Source organism: Girardinichthys multiradiatus, chromosome 14 (genome assembly GCF_021462225.1).
Source record: "Girardinichthys multiradiatus isolate DD_20200921_A chromosome 14, DD_fGirMul_XY1, whole genome shotgun sequence".
Taxonomy (NCBI): Eukaryota; Metazoa; Chordata; class Actinopteri; order Cyprinodontiformes; family Goodeidae; genus Girardinichthys; species Girardinichthys multiradiatus.
In genome coordinates this window covers 2,311,848-2,326,043 of record NC_061807.1, presented here as the reverse complement: position 1 = coordinate 2,326,043, position 14,196 = coordinate 2,311,848, and the positions used below count along the sequence as shown (strand labels likewise).

The 14,196-nt window shown below is 41.6% G+C and overlaps 1 long non-coding RNA gene across 1 annotated transcript; it reads right to left on the bottom strand.

Annotated features, from left to right (window-relative positions):
• Positions 1-5,190: 5,190 nt before the first annotated feature.
• LOC124881186 lies at positions 5,191-11,065 on the bottom strand. The gene is made up of 3 exons (XR_007041562.1): positions 10,845-11,065; positions 9,394-9,396; positions 5,191-5,204 (listed from the first exon to the last, which is right to left on the bottom strand). It is a non-coding gene; the product is annotated as an uncharacterized LOC124881186 (long non-coding RNA).
• Positions 11,066-14,196: the final 3,131 nt, after the last annotated feature.

Here is a 14,196-nt window from a genome sequence, read left to right as displayed (position 1 = left end):
CAGGAAATTGCCTAAAAAACGCAAAAGTGTTCTTTAGCTAAGAGAGGAGAAAGAGAAGCTACAATCCTAACGTTAGCATATTCTTTCTGGTTCTGATTGAGTTTGGACCTGGTTCTGATAATGGGTGCCTAACTGGTCCTGATGGAGAATTCCTCCTGGTTCTGATGGAGTTTGGGTCTGGTTTTGATGGAGATTTATTCCTGGTTCTGATGGAGTTTGGGTCTTGTTCTGATGGATGCTTGTACATGGTTCAGGTATAGAATTGTTCAAGGTTCTTATGGAGTTTTTTGCCAGGTTCTGGTGGAGTTGGGACCTGGTTCTGATGGCTGTTTCTTCCTGGTTCTGATAGACGTTTGTACCTGGATCTGATGAAGAATTGTACAAGGTTCCGATGGAAATTTTTTCCTGGTTCTGATAGAAGTTTCCTCCTGGTTCTGATGGAGTTTGGGTCCAGTTCTTGTGGAGATTTATTACAGGTTCTGATTCTTCTTGGAACTGGTTCTGATAGAGGTATCTTTCTGGTTCTGACTGAGTTTGGAACTGGTTCTGATAGTGGGTGACTAACTGGTCCTGATACAGAATTCCTCCTGGTTCTGATGGAGTTTGGGTCTGGTTCTGATGGAGGGTTCCTAACTGGTTGTGATGGAGTTTGTGTCCGGTTCTGATGGAGATTTGTTCCTGGTTCTGATAGTAGTTTCCTCCTGGTTCTGATTGAGTTTGGACTTGGTTCTGATGTAGGGTACCTAACTGGTTCTGATGGAGTTTGGGTCCAGTTCTTGTGGAGATTTATTCCAGGTTCTGAAGGAGTTTGGACCTGGTTCTGATAGAAGGTTCCTCCTGGTTCTGATTGAGTTTGGGTCTGGTTCTGATGGAGGGTTCCTAACTGGTTCTGATGGAGATTGGATCTGGTTCTGATGGAGGGTTCCTAACTGGTTCTGATGTAAATTGGATCTGGTTCTGATGGAGTTTTTCTTTCCTTGTACTGATGGAGCTTTTTGCCAGGTTCTGAAGGAGTTTGGACCTGGTTCTGATAGAAGGTTCCTCCTGGTTCTGATTGAGTTTGGACTTGGTTCTGATAGTGGGTGACTAACTGGTCCTGATACAGAATTCCTCCTGGTTCTGATGGAGTTTGGGTCTGGTTCTGATGGAGGGTTCTTAACTGCTTCTGATGGAGTTTGTGTCCGGTTATTATGGAGATTTGTTCCTGGTTCTGCTGGAGTTCGGGTCTGGTTCTGACGGAGGGTTCCTAACTGGTTCTGATGGAGATTGGATCTGGTTCTGATAGGGGTTTCCTCCTGGTTCTGATTGAGTTTGGACTTGGTTCTGATGGAGGGTCCCTAACTGGTTCTGATGGAGTTTGGGTCCAGTTCCCTTGGAGATTTATTCCAGGTTCTGAAGGAGTTTGGACCTGGTTCTGATAGGGGTTTCCTCCTGGTTCTGATTGAGTTTGGACTTGGTTCTGATGGAGGGTCCCTAACTGGTTCTGATGGAGTTTGGGTCCAGTTCCCTTGGAGATTTATTCCAGGTTCTGAAGGAGTTTGGATCTGGTTCTGATAGGGGTTTCCTCCTGGTTCTGATTGAGTTTGGACTTGGTTCTGATGGAGGGTCCCTAACTGGTTCTGATGGAGTTTGGGTCCAGTTCCCTTGGAGATTTATTCCAGGTTCTGAAGGAGTTTGGACCTGGTTCTGATAGTGGGTGAATAACTTGTCCTGATACAGAATTCCTCCTGGTTCTGATAGTGGGTGAATAACTTGTCCTGATACAGAATTCCTCCTGGTTCTGATGGAGTTTGGGTCTGGTTTTGATGGAGATTTGTTCCTGGTTCTGATGGATGCTTGTACATGGTTCAGGTATAGAATTGTTCAAGGTTCTTATGGAGTTTTTTGCCAGGTTCTGGTGGAGTTGGGACCTGGTTCTGATAGAAGGTTCCTCCTGGTTCTGATTGAGTTTGGACCTGGTTCTGATAGTGGGTGACTAACTGGTCCTGATACAGAATTCCTCCTGGTTCTGATGGAGTTTGGATCTGGTTCTAATGGAGGGTTCCTAACTGGTTCTGATGGAGTTTGTGTCCGGTTCTGATGGAGGGTTCCTAACTGGTTCTGATGGAGATTGGATCTGGTTCTGATGGAGTTTTTCTTTCCTTGTACTGATGGAGCTTTTTGCCAGGTTCTGAAGGGGTTTGGACCTGGTTCTGATAGAAGGTTCCTCCTGGTTCTGATTGAGTTTGGACCTGGTTCTGATAGTGGGTGACTAGCTGGTCCTGATACAGAATTCCTCCTGGTTCTGATGGAGTTTGGATCTGGTTCTAATGGAGGGTTCCTAACTGGTTCTGATGGAGTTTGTGTCCGGTTCTGATGGAGGGTTCCTAACTGGTTCTGATGGAGATTGGATCTGGTTCTGATGGAGTTTTTCTTTCCTTGTAGTGATGGAGCTTTTTGCCAGGTTCTGAAGGAGTTTGGACCTGGTTCTTATAAAAGGTTCCTCCTGGTTCTGATTGAGTTTGGACTTGGTTCTGATAGTGGGTGACTAACTGGTCCTGATACAGAATTCCTCCTGGTTCTGATGGAGTTTGGGTATGGTTCTGATGGAGGGTTCCTAACTAGCTCTGATGGAGTTTGTGTCCGGTTCTGATGGAGATCTGTTCCTGGTTCTGCCGGAGTTTGGACCTGGTTCTGATGAATGTTTCTCCTTGGCTCTTATAAAATTTGGACCGATTTCAGATGGAGGTTTGTACATGGTTCTGATGAAGATTTGTACCCTGTTCTGATAGAGTTTCCATCTGATTCTGATGGATTTTGGATAAGGTTCTGATGGAGTTTGGGTCTGGTTCTGATGGAGATTTGTTCCAGGTTCTGATGCGCTAACAGCCTATATGCCAAAGTCTATGAAATTGCCTTTTAAATTTAATCACTGTTGTCCAGCTGTTAGAACAGCAGTACATGCTGTTTAAGTACTCAACACAAAATGGCCGCCAGTAGTTGCCTCCTATGAAGATGATCAAAGGGTTAGGGGGTCGGGTCAGGTTTAGGCCATAGAAACGAATGAAAATGAATGGAAGTCAATGAAAAGTCCTCACAAAGATGGTAATCCATGAATGTGTGTGTGGGTGTGTGTGAGCGTGTGTGTGTGTGTGTCCGAGTATCAGACACGGAGTGAATGGAGGCAGAAACAAAGACAGAATCATATACAGACATAGACAGTAGGAGATACACAGAGCTATAAATAGAACAATGAGGAATGAATCAGCCAATCAGCAAAGAGCGTCAGTGTAACGTGACACCTGCTGTTTCTCACTCACGCAGCACCTCACTCTCTGTCTCCCCTGGTCTAGGCATTATAACATGGAGGCGCATGCTCCCGAACAACTGGCCATAACTCTGAAACCGTAGGGGCGATCGATGTCATTCTTGGACCGTTTTTATCAGAACGGACAGGAGATCGAGAATATTAACACGTTTTTGCTGAAAATATAAAATTAAAGGCAAAACACTAGGTGAAAAGAAAGGGGAAAATGGAGAAAAACAGAAAAATGCCTGAACATGATCTCAAACAACGTCTAATAACTCGGAAACTATAAGGGCTATCGATTTGATTCATGCACCGTATGAATCAGCAGGCCTTGCTGAACAATCATGGAGCTTCTCAAGTTTCTACAAAAATCTGTCTGGGAGATGTGACCCTGTGAAAAAGTGGATAATTTTGACCATTTTTAAACTGGGTGAAGATGAATTTTTCTCTCTCAAACAAAATTACGTCACGAGGAAACGATAAAAGGTATCCAAATACTTTTTGGACCGTAGGTATCAGCAGGGATCGGTGAACAATCCTGGAGATTTTCATGTGTCTACATGAATCCATGTAGGAGATATGACAGTGTAGAAATATGGATAATTTTGAAATTTTTCAATTTTAAGCGATTTTGGGAAGGATAGATTTGGTACTCCTAAACAAACCTTTTTTATGACAAAACGATAAAACTTATCAAAAAAATTCCTTCACTGTGAGTGCCAGCAAGGTCTGAAGATAAATCTGCACAAGGCTCATATCTCTACCTCGAACGGTTTACGAGAGGTGGCGATTCGAAAACATGTGACTTTAAGGATTTTTGCTCTGATTTTTTCTGAAATCCCTATAGATTTCCTATAGAGGGTGTGTTGACTTTGTGTTGCTTCGGGGCGTGTTGCCGGAAAACTATGTGTCCCACATCAATGAGGGTGACATTTTCTTAATCGTGAAAGAGATTCCTACGTTTTGATGTATAATTTGTATAGGTAGATTGAAAATTGAGCGAGTGAAGAGAGTTTGTTCGTTCTTTTTCAAGTTATTAAAAAACCTAGAGCATACACTCTAGCGACACGAACATTCCGTCATAGGATTACATTATAAAACTGAAAATCTGAAAAAATGTTTAAAAAGTTTGAAACCAAATTGTAGAAAAACTGTAAAAGATATCACAAAGTTGAATTAAACAGTAATAGCAGAAGGTTGTGAAAGCATTTTAAAAGTTGAATGGTGTTTCTAGCTGAAAGTATGCGGAAGTAGTTAAATGGCAAAAACAGTGAAGTTTTAGCAGAATTTTTCCCATTTTCCATTCATTCCTATGGGAGCAAAAAATTCATAAAAAGCTGAATATTTTAAAAAGTATAAAAGATATAAATACCAAAAGACATAGCCGGAAAGAGCAGAATGAGCAGAATATTGTAAAAGTTGAACGGCAGAAATAGCACAAAGTATGCAGAAGTAGTAGCGAATCAAAAAGTGTACGGAAGCAACCAGAATAAGAATAATAACTAGAAAAATTTGCATTTCCTACGAGAATGCAGTGTGAATGCTGTAAGCTGAATTTTTTAGCTGAAAGCTGGCAGAAAAAAGCTGAAATTGACTGCAGAAAATCTGCTGAAATCTGATAAATTAGTAGAAATAGCAGAAACAGCAAAGAAAAACTCATCTGATCTGTTTAAGCAGGAAGACTATTACCTATAAAACAGCTTAACAATTTAAAGTTACCTCAAAACTACTTGTTGAAAGAGTTGTTGAAATGCAAGAACTGACAAAAACTTTAAAAAAGCAGGAAAGAGCTGCCATAGATGAGCTGAAAAAGCATAGACTGAAGCAAAAATATAGACTAAGAAGTTCAAGTCAGTGCTAAAACACATAAGAAAATAGGAGAAATTTCAGAAAAAAGGAAATAACAACAAATACGCTGAAGAAACACAAAAACAAACAGGAAATTGCCTAAAAAACGCAAAAGTGTTCTTTAGCTAAGAGAGGAGAAAGAGAAGCTACAATCCTAACGTTAGCATATTCTTTCTGGTTCTGATTGAGTTTGGACCTGGTTCTGATAATGGGTGCCTAACTGGTCCTGATGGAGAATTCCTCCTGGTTCTGATGGAGTTTGGGTCTGGTTTTGATGGAGATTTGTTCCTGGTTCTGATGGAGTTTGGGTCTTGTTCTGATGGATGCTTGTACATGGTTCAGGTATAGAATTGTTCAAGGTTCTTATGGAGTTTTTTGCCAGGTTCTGGTGGAGTTGGGACCTGGTTCTGATGGCTGTTTCTTCCTGGTTCTGATAGACGTTTGTACCTGGATCTGATGAAGAATTGTACAAGGTTCCGATGGAAATTTTTTCCTGGTTCTGATAGAAGTTTCCTCCTGGTTCTGATGGAGTTTGGGTCCAGTTCTTGTGGAAATTTATTACAGGTTCTGATTCTTCTTGGAACTGGTTCTGATAGAGGTATCTTTCTGGTTCTGACTGAGTTTGGACCTGGTTCTGATAGTGGGTGACTAACTGGTCCTGATACAGAATTCCTCCTGGTTCTGATGGAGTTTGGGTCTGGTTCTGATGGAGGGTTCCTAACTGGTTCTGATGGAGTTTGTGTCCGGTCCTGATGGAGATTTGTTTCTGGTTCTGATAGTAGTTTCCTCCTGGTTCTGATTGAGTTTGGACTTGGTTCTGATGGAGGGTCCCTAACTGGTTCTGATGGAGTTTGGGTCCAGTTCTTGTGGAGATTTATTCCAGGTTCTGAAGGAGTTTGGACCTGGTTCTGATAGGGGTTTCCTCCTGGTTCTGATTGAGTTTGGACTTGGTTCTGATGGAGGGTCCCTAACTGGTTCTGATGGAGTTTGGGTCCAGTTCCCTTGGAGATTTATTCCAGGTTCTGAAGGAGTTTGGATCTGGTTCTGATAGGGGTTTCCTCCTGGTTCTGATTGAGTTTGGACTTGGTTCTGATGGAGGGTCCCTAACTGGTTCTGATGGAGTTTGGGTCCAGTTCCCTTGGAGATTTATTCCAGGTTCTGAAGGAGTTTGGACCTGGTTCTGATAGTGGGTGAATAACTTGTCCTGATACAGAATTCCTCCTGGTTCTGATGGAGTTTGGGTCTGGTTTTGATGGAGATTTGTTCCTGGTTCTGATGGATGCTTGTACATGGTTCAGGTATAGAATTGTTCAAGGTTCTTATGGAGTTTTTTGCCAGGTTCTGGTGGAGTTGGGACCTGGTTCTGATAGAAGGTTCCTCCTGGTTCTGATTGAGTTTGGACCTGGTTCTGATAGTGGGTGACTAACTGGTCCTGATACAGAATTCCTCCTGGTTCTAATGGAGTTTGGATCTGGTTCTAATGGAGGGTTCCTAACTGGTTCTGATGGAGTTTGTGTCCGGTTCTGATGGAGGGTTCCTAACTGGTTCTGATGGAGATTGGATCTGGTTCTGATGGAGTTTTTCTTTCCTTGTACTGATGGAGCTTTTTGCCAGGTTCTGAAGGGGTTTGGACCTGGTTCTGATAGAAGGTTCCTCCTGGTTCTGATTGAGTTTGGACCTGGTTCTGATAGTGGGTGACTAGCTGGTCCGGATACAGAATTCCTCCTGGTTCTGATGGAGTTTGGATCTGGTTCTAATGGAGGGTTCCTAACTGGTTCTGATGGAGTTTGTGTCCGGTTCTGATGGAGGGTTCCTAACTGGTTCTGATGGAGATTGGATCTGGTTCTGATGGAGTTTTTCTTTCCTTGTACTGATGGAGCTTTTTGCCAGGTTCTGAAGGGTTTGGACCTGGTTCTGATAGAAGGTTCCTCCTGGTTCTGATTGAGTTTGGACTTGGTTTTGATAGTGGGTGACCAACTGGTCATGATACAGAATTCCTCCTGATTCTGATGGAGTTTGGGTCTGGTTCTGATGGAGGGTTCCTAACTGGTTCTGATGGAGTTTGTGTCCGGTTCTGATGGAAGGTTCCTAACTGGTTCTGATGGAGATTGGATCTGGTTCTGATGGAGTTTTTCTTTCCTTGTAGTGATGGAGCTTTTTGCCAGGTTCTGAAGGAGTTTGGACCTGGTTCTTATAAAAGGTTCCTCCTGGTTCTGATTGAGTTTGGACTTGGTTCTGATAGTGGGTGACTAACTGGTCCTGATACAGAATTCCTCCTGGTTCTGATGGAGTTTGGGTATGGTTCTGATGGAGGGTTCCTAACTGGTTCTGATGGAGTTTGTGTCCGGTTCTGATGGAGTTTTTCTTTCCTTGTACTGATGGAGCTTTTTGCCAGGTTCTGAAGGGTTTGGACCTGGTTCTGATAGAAGGTTCCTCCTGGTTCTGATTGAGTTTGGACCTGGTTCTGATAGTGGGTGACTAACTGGTCCTGATACAGAATTCCTCCTGGTTCTGATGGAGTTTGGATCTGGTTCTAATGGAGGGTTCCTAACTGGTTCTGATGGAGTTTGTGTCCGGTTCTGATGGAGGGTTCCTAACTGGTTCTGATGGAGATTGGATCTGGTTCTGATGGAGTTTTTCTTTCCTTGTACTGATGGAGCTTTTTGCCAGGTTCTGAAGGGTTTGGACCTGGTTCTGATAGAAGGTTCCTCCTTGTTCTGATTGAGTTTGGACTTGGTTTTGATAGTGGGTGACCAACTGGTCATGATACAGAATTCCTCCTGATTCTGATGGAGTTTGGGTCTGGTTCTGATGGAGGGTTCCTAACTGGTTCTGATGGAGTTTGTGTCCGGTTCTGATGGAAGGTTCCTAACTGGTTCTGATGGAGATTGGATCTGGTTCTGATGGAGTTTTTCTTTCCTTGTAGTGATGGAGCTTTTTGCCAGGTTCTGAAGGAGTTTGGACCTGGTTCTTATAAAAGGTTCCTCCTGGTTCTGATTGAGTTTGGACTTGGTTCTGATAGTGGGTGACTAACTGGTCCTGATACAGAATTCCTCCTGGTTCTGATGGAGTTTGGGTATGGTTCTGATGGAGGGTTCCTAACTAGCTCTGATGGAGTTTGTGTCCGGTTCTGATGGAGATCTGTTCCTGGTTCTGCCAGAGTTTGGACCTGGTTCTGATGAATGTTTCTCCTTGGCTCTTATAAAATTTGGACCTATTTCAGATGGAGGTTTGTACATGGTTCTGATGAAGATTTGTACCCTGTTCTGATAGAGTTTCCATCTGATTCTGATGGATTTTGGATAAGGTTCTGATGGGGTTTGGGTCTGGTTCTGATGGAGATTTGTTCCAGGTTCTGATGCGCTAACAGCCTATATGCCAAAGTCTATGAAATTGCCTTTTAAATTTAATCACTGTTGTCCAGCTGTTAGAACAGCAGTACATGCTGTTTAAGTACTCAACACAAAATGGCCGCCAGTAGTTGCCTCCTATGAAGATGATCAAAGGGTTAGGGGGTCGGGTCAGGTTTAGGCCATAGAAACGAATGAAAATGAATGGAAGTCAATGAAAAGTCCTCACAAAGATGGTAATCCATGAATGTGTGTGTGGGTGTGTGTGGGTGTGTGTGAGCGTGTGTGTGTCCGAGTATCAGACACGGAGTGAATGGAGGCAGAAACAAAGACAGAATCATATACAGACATAGACAGTAGGAGATACACAGAGCTATAAATAGAACAGTGAGGAATGAATCAGCCAATCAGCAAAGAGCGTCAGTGTAACTTGACACCTGCTGTTTCTCACTCACGCAGCACCTCACTCTCTGTCTCCCCTGGTCTAGGCATTATAACATGGAGGCGCATGCTCCCGAACTACCGCCCGTAACTCGGAAACCGTAAGGGCTATCGACATCATTCTTGGACCGTTTTTCTCAGAACGGACAGGGGAACGAGAATATTAACACGTTTTTGCTGAAAATATAATATTAAAGGCACAACACCAGGTGAAAAAAAGGGAAAAATTGAGAAAAACAGAAAAATGCCTGAACATGCTCTCGAACAACATCTAATAACTCGGAAACTATAAGGGCTATCGATTTGATTCATGCACCGTATGAATCAGCAGGCCTTGCTGAACAATCATGGAGCTTCTTAAGTTTCTACAAAAATCTGTCTGAGAGTTGTGACCCTTTGAAAAAGTGGATCATTTTGACCATTTTTAACCCGAGTGAAGGTGAAGTTTTTCACTCTCAAACAAACCTACTTCACGCGAAAACGATAAATGGTATCCAAATAATTTTTGGACCGTAGGTATCAGCAGGGATCGGTGAACAATCCTGGAGATTTTCGTGTGTCTACATAAATCCGTGTAGGAGATATGACAGTGTAGAAAAGTGGATAATTTTGAAATTTTTCAATTTTAAGCGATTTTGGGAAGGATAGATTTGGTACTCCTAAACAAACCTTTATTATGACAAAACGATAAAACTTATCAAAAAAATTCCTTCACTGTGAGTGCCAGCAAGGTCTGAAGATAAATCTGCACATGGCTCATATCTCTAACTCGAACGGTTTACGAGAGGCGGCGATTCGAAAACATGTGACTTTAAGGATTTTTGCTCTGATTTTTTCTGAAATCCCTATAGATTTCCTATAGAGGGTGTGTTGACTTTTTGTTGCTTCGGGGCGTGTTGCCGGAAAACTATGTGTCCCACATCAATGAGGGTGACATTTTCTTAATCGTGAAAGAGATTCCTACGTTTTGATGTATAATTTGTATAGGTAGATTGAAAATTGAGCGAGTGAAGAGAGTTTGTTCGTTCTTTTTCAAGTTATTCAAAAACCTAGAGCATACACTCTAGCGACACGAACATTCCGTCATAGGATTACATTATAAAACTGAAAATCTGAAAAAATGTTTAAAAAGTTTGAAACCAAATTGTAGAAAAACTGTAAAAGATATCACAAAGTTGAATTAAACAGTAATAGCAGAAGGTTGTGAAAGCATTTTAAAAGTTGAATGGTGTTTCTAGCTGAAAGTATGCGGAAGTAGTTAAATGGCAAAAACAGTGAAGTTTTAGCAGAATTTTTGCCATTTTCCATTCATTCCTATGGGAGCAACAAATTCATAAAAAGCTGAATATTTTAAAAAGTATAAAAGATATAAATACCAAAAGATATAGCCGGAATGTCCTGAAAGGGCTGAATATTGTGAAATTTGAATGGTTAAAATAGCACAAAGTATGCAGAAGGAGAAGCGGTTCAAAAAGTGTACGGAAGCAACCAGAATAAGAACTAGAAAAATTTGCATTTCCTGCGAAAATGCAGTGTGAATGCTGTAAGCTGAATTTTTTAGCTGAAAGCTGGCAGAAACAAGCTGAAATTGACTGCAGAAAATCTGCTGAAATCTGATAAATTAGAAGAAATAGAAACAGCAAAGAAAAACTGTCATCGGATCTGTTTAAGCAGGAAGACTATTAGCTATAAAACAGTTTAACAATTTAAAGTTACCTCAAAACTACTTGTTGAAATAGTTGTTGAAATGCAAGAACTGACAAAAACTTTAAAAAAGCAGGAAAGAGCTGCCCATAGATGAGCTGAAAAAGCATAGACTGAAGGAAAAATATAGCATAAGAAGTTGAAGTCAGAGCTAAAATACATAAAAGAATAGGAGAAATATCAGAACAAATGAACTAACAACAAGAAACAACAAGAAACACAAAAACAAACAGGAAATTGCCTAAAAAATGCAAATGTGTTCTTTAGCTAAGAGAGGAGAAAAAGAAGCTACAATCCTAACGTTAGCATATTCTTTCTGGTTCTGATTGAGTTTGGACCTGGTTCTGATAATGGGTGCCTAACTGGTCCTGATGGAGAATTCCTCCTGGTTCTGATGGAGTTTGGGTCTGGTTTTGATGGAGATTTGTTCCTGGTTCTGATGGATGCTTGTACATGGTTCAGGTATAGAATTGTTCAAGGTTCTTATGGAGTTTTTTGCCAGGTTCTGGTGGAGTTGGGACCTGGTTCTGATAGAAGGTTCCTCCTGGTTCTGATTGAGTTTGGACCTGGTTCTGATAGTGGGTGACTAACTGGTCCTGATACAGAATTCCTCCTGGTTCTGATGGAGTTTGGATCTGGTTCTAATGGAGGGTTCCTAACTGGTTCTGATGGAGTTTGTGTCCGGTTCTGATGGAGGGTTCCTAACTGGTTCTGATGGAGATTGGATCTGGTTCTGATGGAGTTTTTCTTTCCTTGTACTGATGGAGCTTTTTGCCAGGTTCTGAAGGGGTTTGGACCTGGTTCTGATAGAAGGTTCCTCCTGGCTCTGATTGAGTTTGGACCTGGTTCTGATAGTGGGTGACTAGCTGGTCCTGATACAGAATTCCTCCTGGTTCTGATGGAGTTTGGATCTGGTTCTAATGGAGGGTTCCTAACTGGTTCTGATGGAGTTTGTGTCCGGTTCTGATGGAGGGTTCCTAACTGGTTCTGATGGAGATTGGATCTGGTTCTGATGGAGTTTTTCTTTCCTTGTACTGATGGAGCTTTTTGCCAGGTTCTGAAGGGTTTGGACCTGGTTCTGATAGAAGGTTCCTCCTGGTTCTGATTGAGTTTGGACTTGGTTTTGATAGTGGGTGACCAACTGGTCATGATACAGAATTCCTCCTGATTCTGATGGAGTTTGGGTCTGGTTCTGATGGAGGGTTCCTAACTGGTTCTGATGGAGTTTGTGTCCGGTTCTGATGGAAGGTTCCTAACTGGTTCTGATGGAGATTGGATCTGGTTCTGATGGAGTTTTTCTTTCCTTGTAGTGATGGAGCTTTTTGCCAGGTTCTGAAGGAGTTTGGACCTGGTTCTGATAAAAGGTTCCTCCTGGTTCTGATTGAGTTTGGACTTGGTTCTGATAGTGGGTGACTAACTGGTCCTGATACAGAATTCCTCCTGGTTCTGATGGAGTTTGGGTATGGTTCTGATGGAGGGTTCCTAACTAGCTCTGATGGAGTTTGTGTCCGGTTCTGATGGAGATCTGTTCCTGGTTCTGATAGAGTTTCCATCTGATTCTGATGGATTTTGGATAAGGTTCTGATGGAGTTTGGGTCTGGTTCTGATGGAGATTTGTTCCAGGTTCTGATGCGCTAACAGCCTATATGCCAAAGTCTATGAAATTGCCTTTTAAATGTAATCACTGTTGTCCAGCTGTTAGAACAGCAGTACATGCTGTTTAAGTACTCAACACAAAATGGCCGCCAGTAGTTGCCTCCTATGAAGATGATCAAAGGGTTAGGGGGTCGGGTCAGGTTTAGGCCATAGAAACGAATGAAAATGAATGGAAGTCAATGAAAAGTCCTCACAAAGATGGTAATCCATGAATGTGTGTGTGGGTGTGTGTGAGTGTGTGTGTGTGTGTCCGAGTATCAGACACGGAGTGAATGGAGGCAGAAACAAAGACAGAATCATATACAGATATAGACAGTAGGAGATACACAGAGCTATAAATAGAACAGTGAGGAATGAATCAGCCAATCAGCAAAGAGCGTCAGTGTAACTTGACACCTGCTGTTTCTCACTCACGCAGCACCTCACTCTCTGTCTCCCCTGGTCTAGGCATTATAACATGGAGGCGCATGCTCCCGAACAACTGGCCATAACTCTGAAACCGTAGGGGCGATCAATGTCATTCTTGGACTGTTTTTATCAGAACGGACAGGAGATCGAGAATATTAACACGTTTTTGCTGAAAATATAATATTAAAGGCAAAACACTAGGTGAAAAGAAAGGGGAAAATGGAGAAAAACAGAAAAATGCCTGAACATGATCTCAAACAACGTCTAATAACTCGGAAACTATAAGGGCTATCGATTTGATTCATACACCGTATGAATCAGCAGGCCTTGCTGAACAATCATGGAGCTTCTCAAGTTTCTACAAAAATCTGTCTGGGAGATGTGACCCTGTGAAAAAGTGTATAATTTTGACCATTTGTAAACTGGGTGAAGGTGCATTTTTCTCTCTCAAACAAAATTACGTCACGAGGAAACGATAAAAGGTATCCAAATAATTGTTGGACCGTAGGTATCAGCAGGGATCGGTGAACAATCCTGGAGATTTTCATGTGTCTACATGAATCCATGTAGGAGATATGACAGTGTAGAAATATGGATAATTTTGAAATTTTTCAATTTTAAGCGATTTTGGGAAGGATAGATTTGGTACTCCTAAACAAACCTTTATTATGACAAAACGATAAAACTTATCAAAAAAATTCCTTCACTGTGAGTGCCAGCAAGGTCTGAAGATAAATCTGCACAAGGCTCATATCTCTAACTCGAACGGTTTACGAGAGGCGGCGATTCGAAAACATGTGACTTTAAGGATTTTTGCTCTGATTTTTTCTGAAATCCCTATAGATTTCCTATAGAGGGTGTGTTGACTTTGTGTTGCTTCGGGGCGTGTTGCCGGAAAACTATGTGTCCCACATCAATGAGGGTGACATTTTCTTAATCGCGAAAGAGATTCCTACGTTTTGATGTATAATTTGTATAGGTAGATTGAAAATTGAGCGAGTGAAGAGAGTTTGTTCGTTCTTTTTCAAGTTATTCAAAAACCTAGAGCATACACTCTAGCGACACGAACATTCCGTCATAGGATTACATTATAAAACTGAAAATCTGAAAAAATGTTTAAAAAGTTTGAAACCAAATTGTAGAAAAACTGTAAAAGATATCACAAAGTTGAATTAAACAGTAATAGCAGAAGGTTGTGAAAGCATTTTAAAAGTTGAATGGTGTTTCTAGCTGAAAGTATGCGGAAGTAGTTAAATGGCAAAAACAGTGAAGTTTTAGCAGAATTTTTGCCATTTTCCATTCATTCCTATGGGAGCAAAAAATTCATAAAAAGCTGAATATTTTAAAAAGTATAAAAGATATAAATACCAAAAGATATAGCCGGAATGTCCTGAAAGGGCTGAATATTGTGAAATTTGAATGGTTAAAATAGCACAAAGTATGCAGAAGGAGAAGCGGTTCAAAAAGTGTACGGAAGCAACCAGAATAAGAACTAGAAAA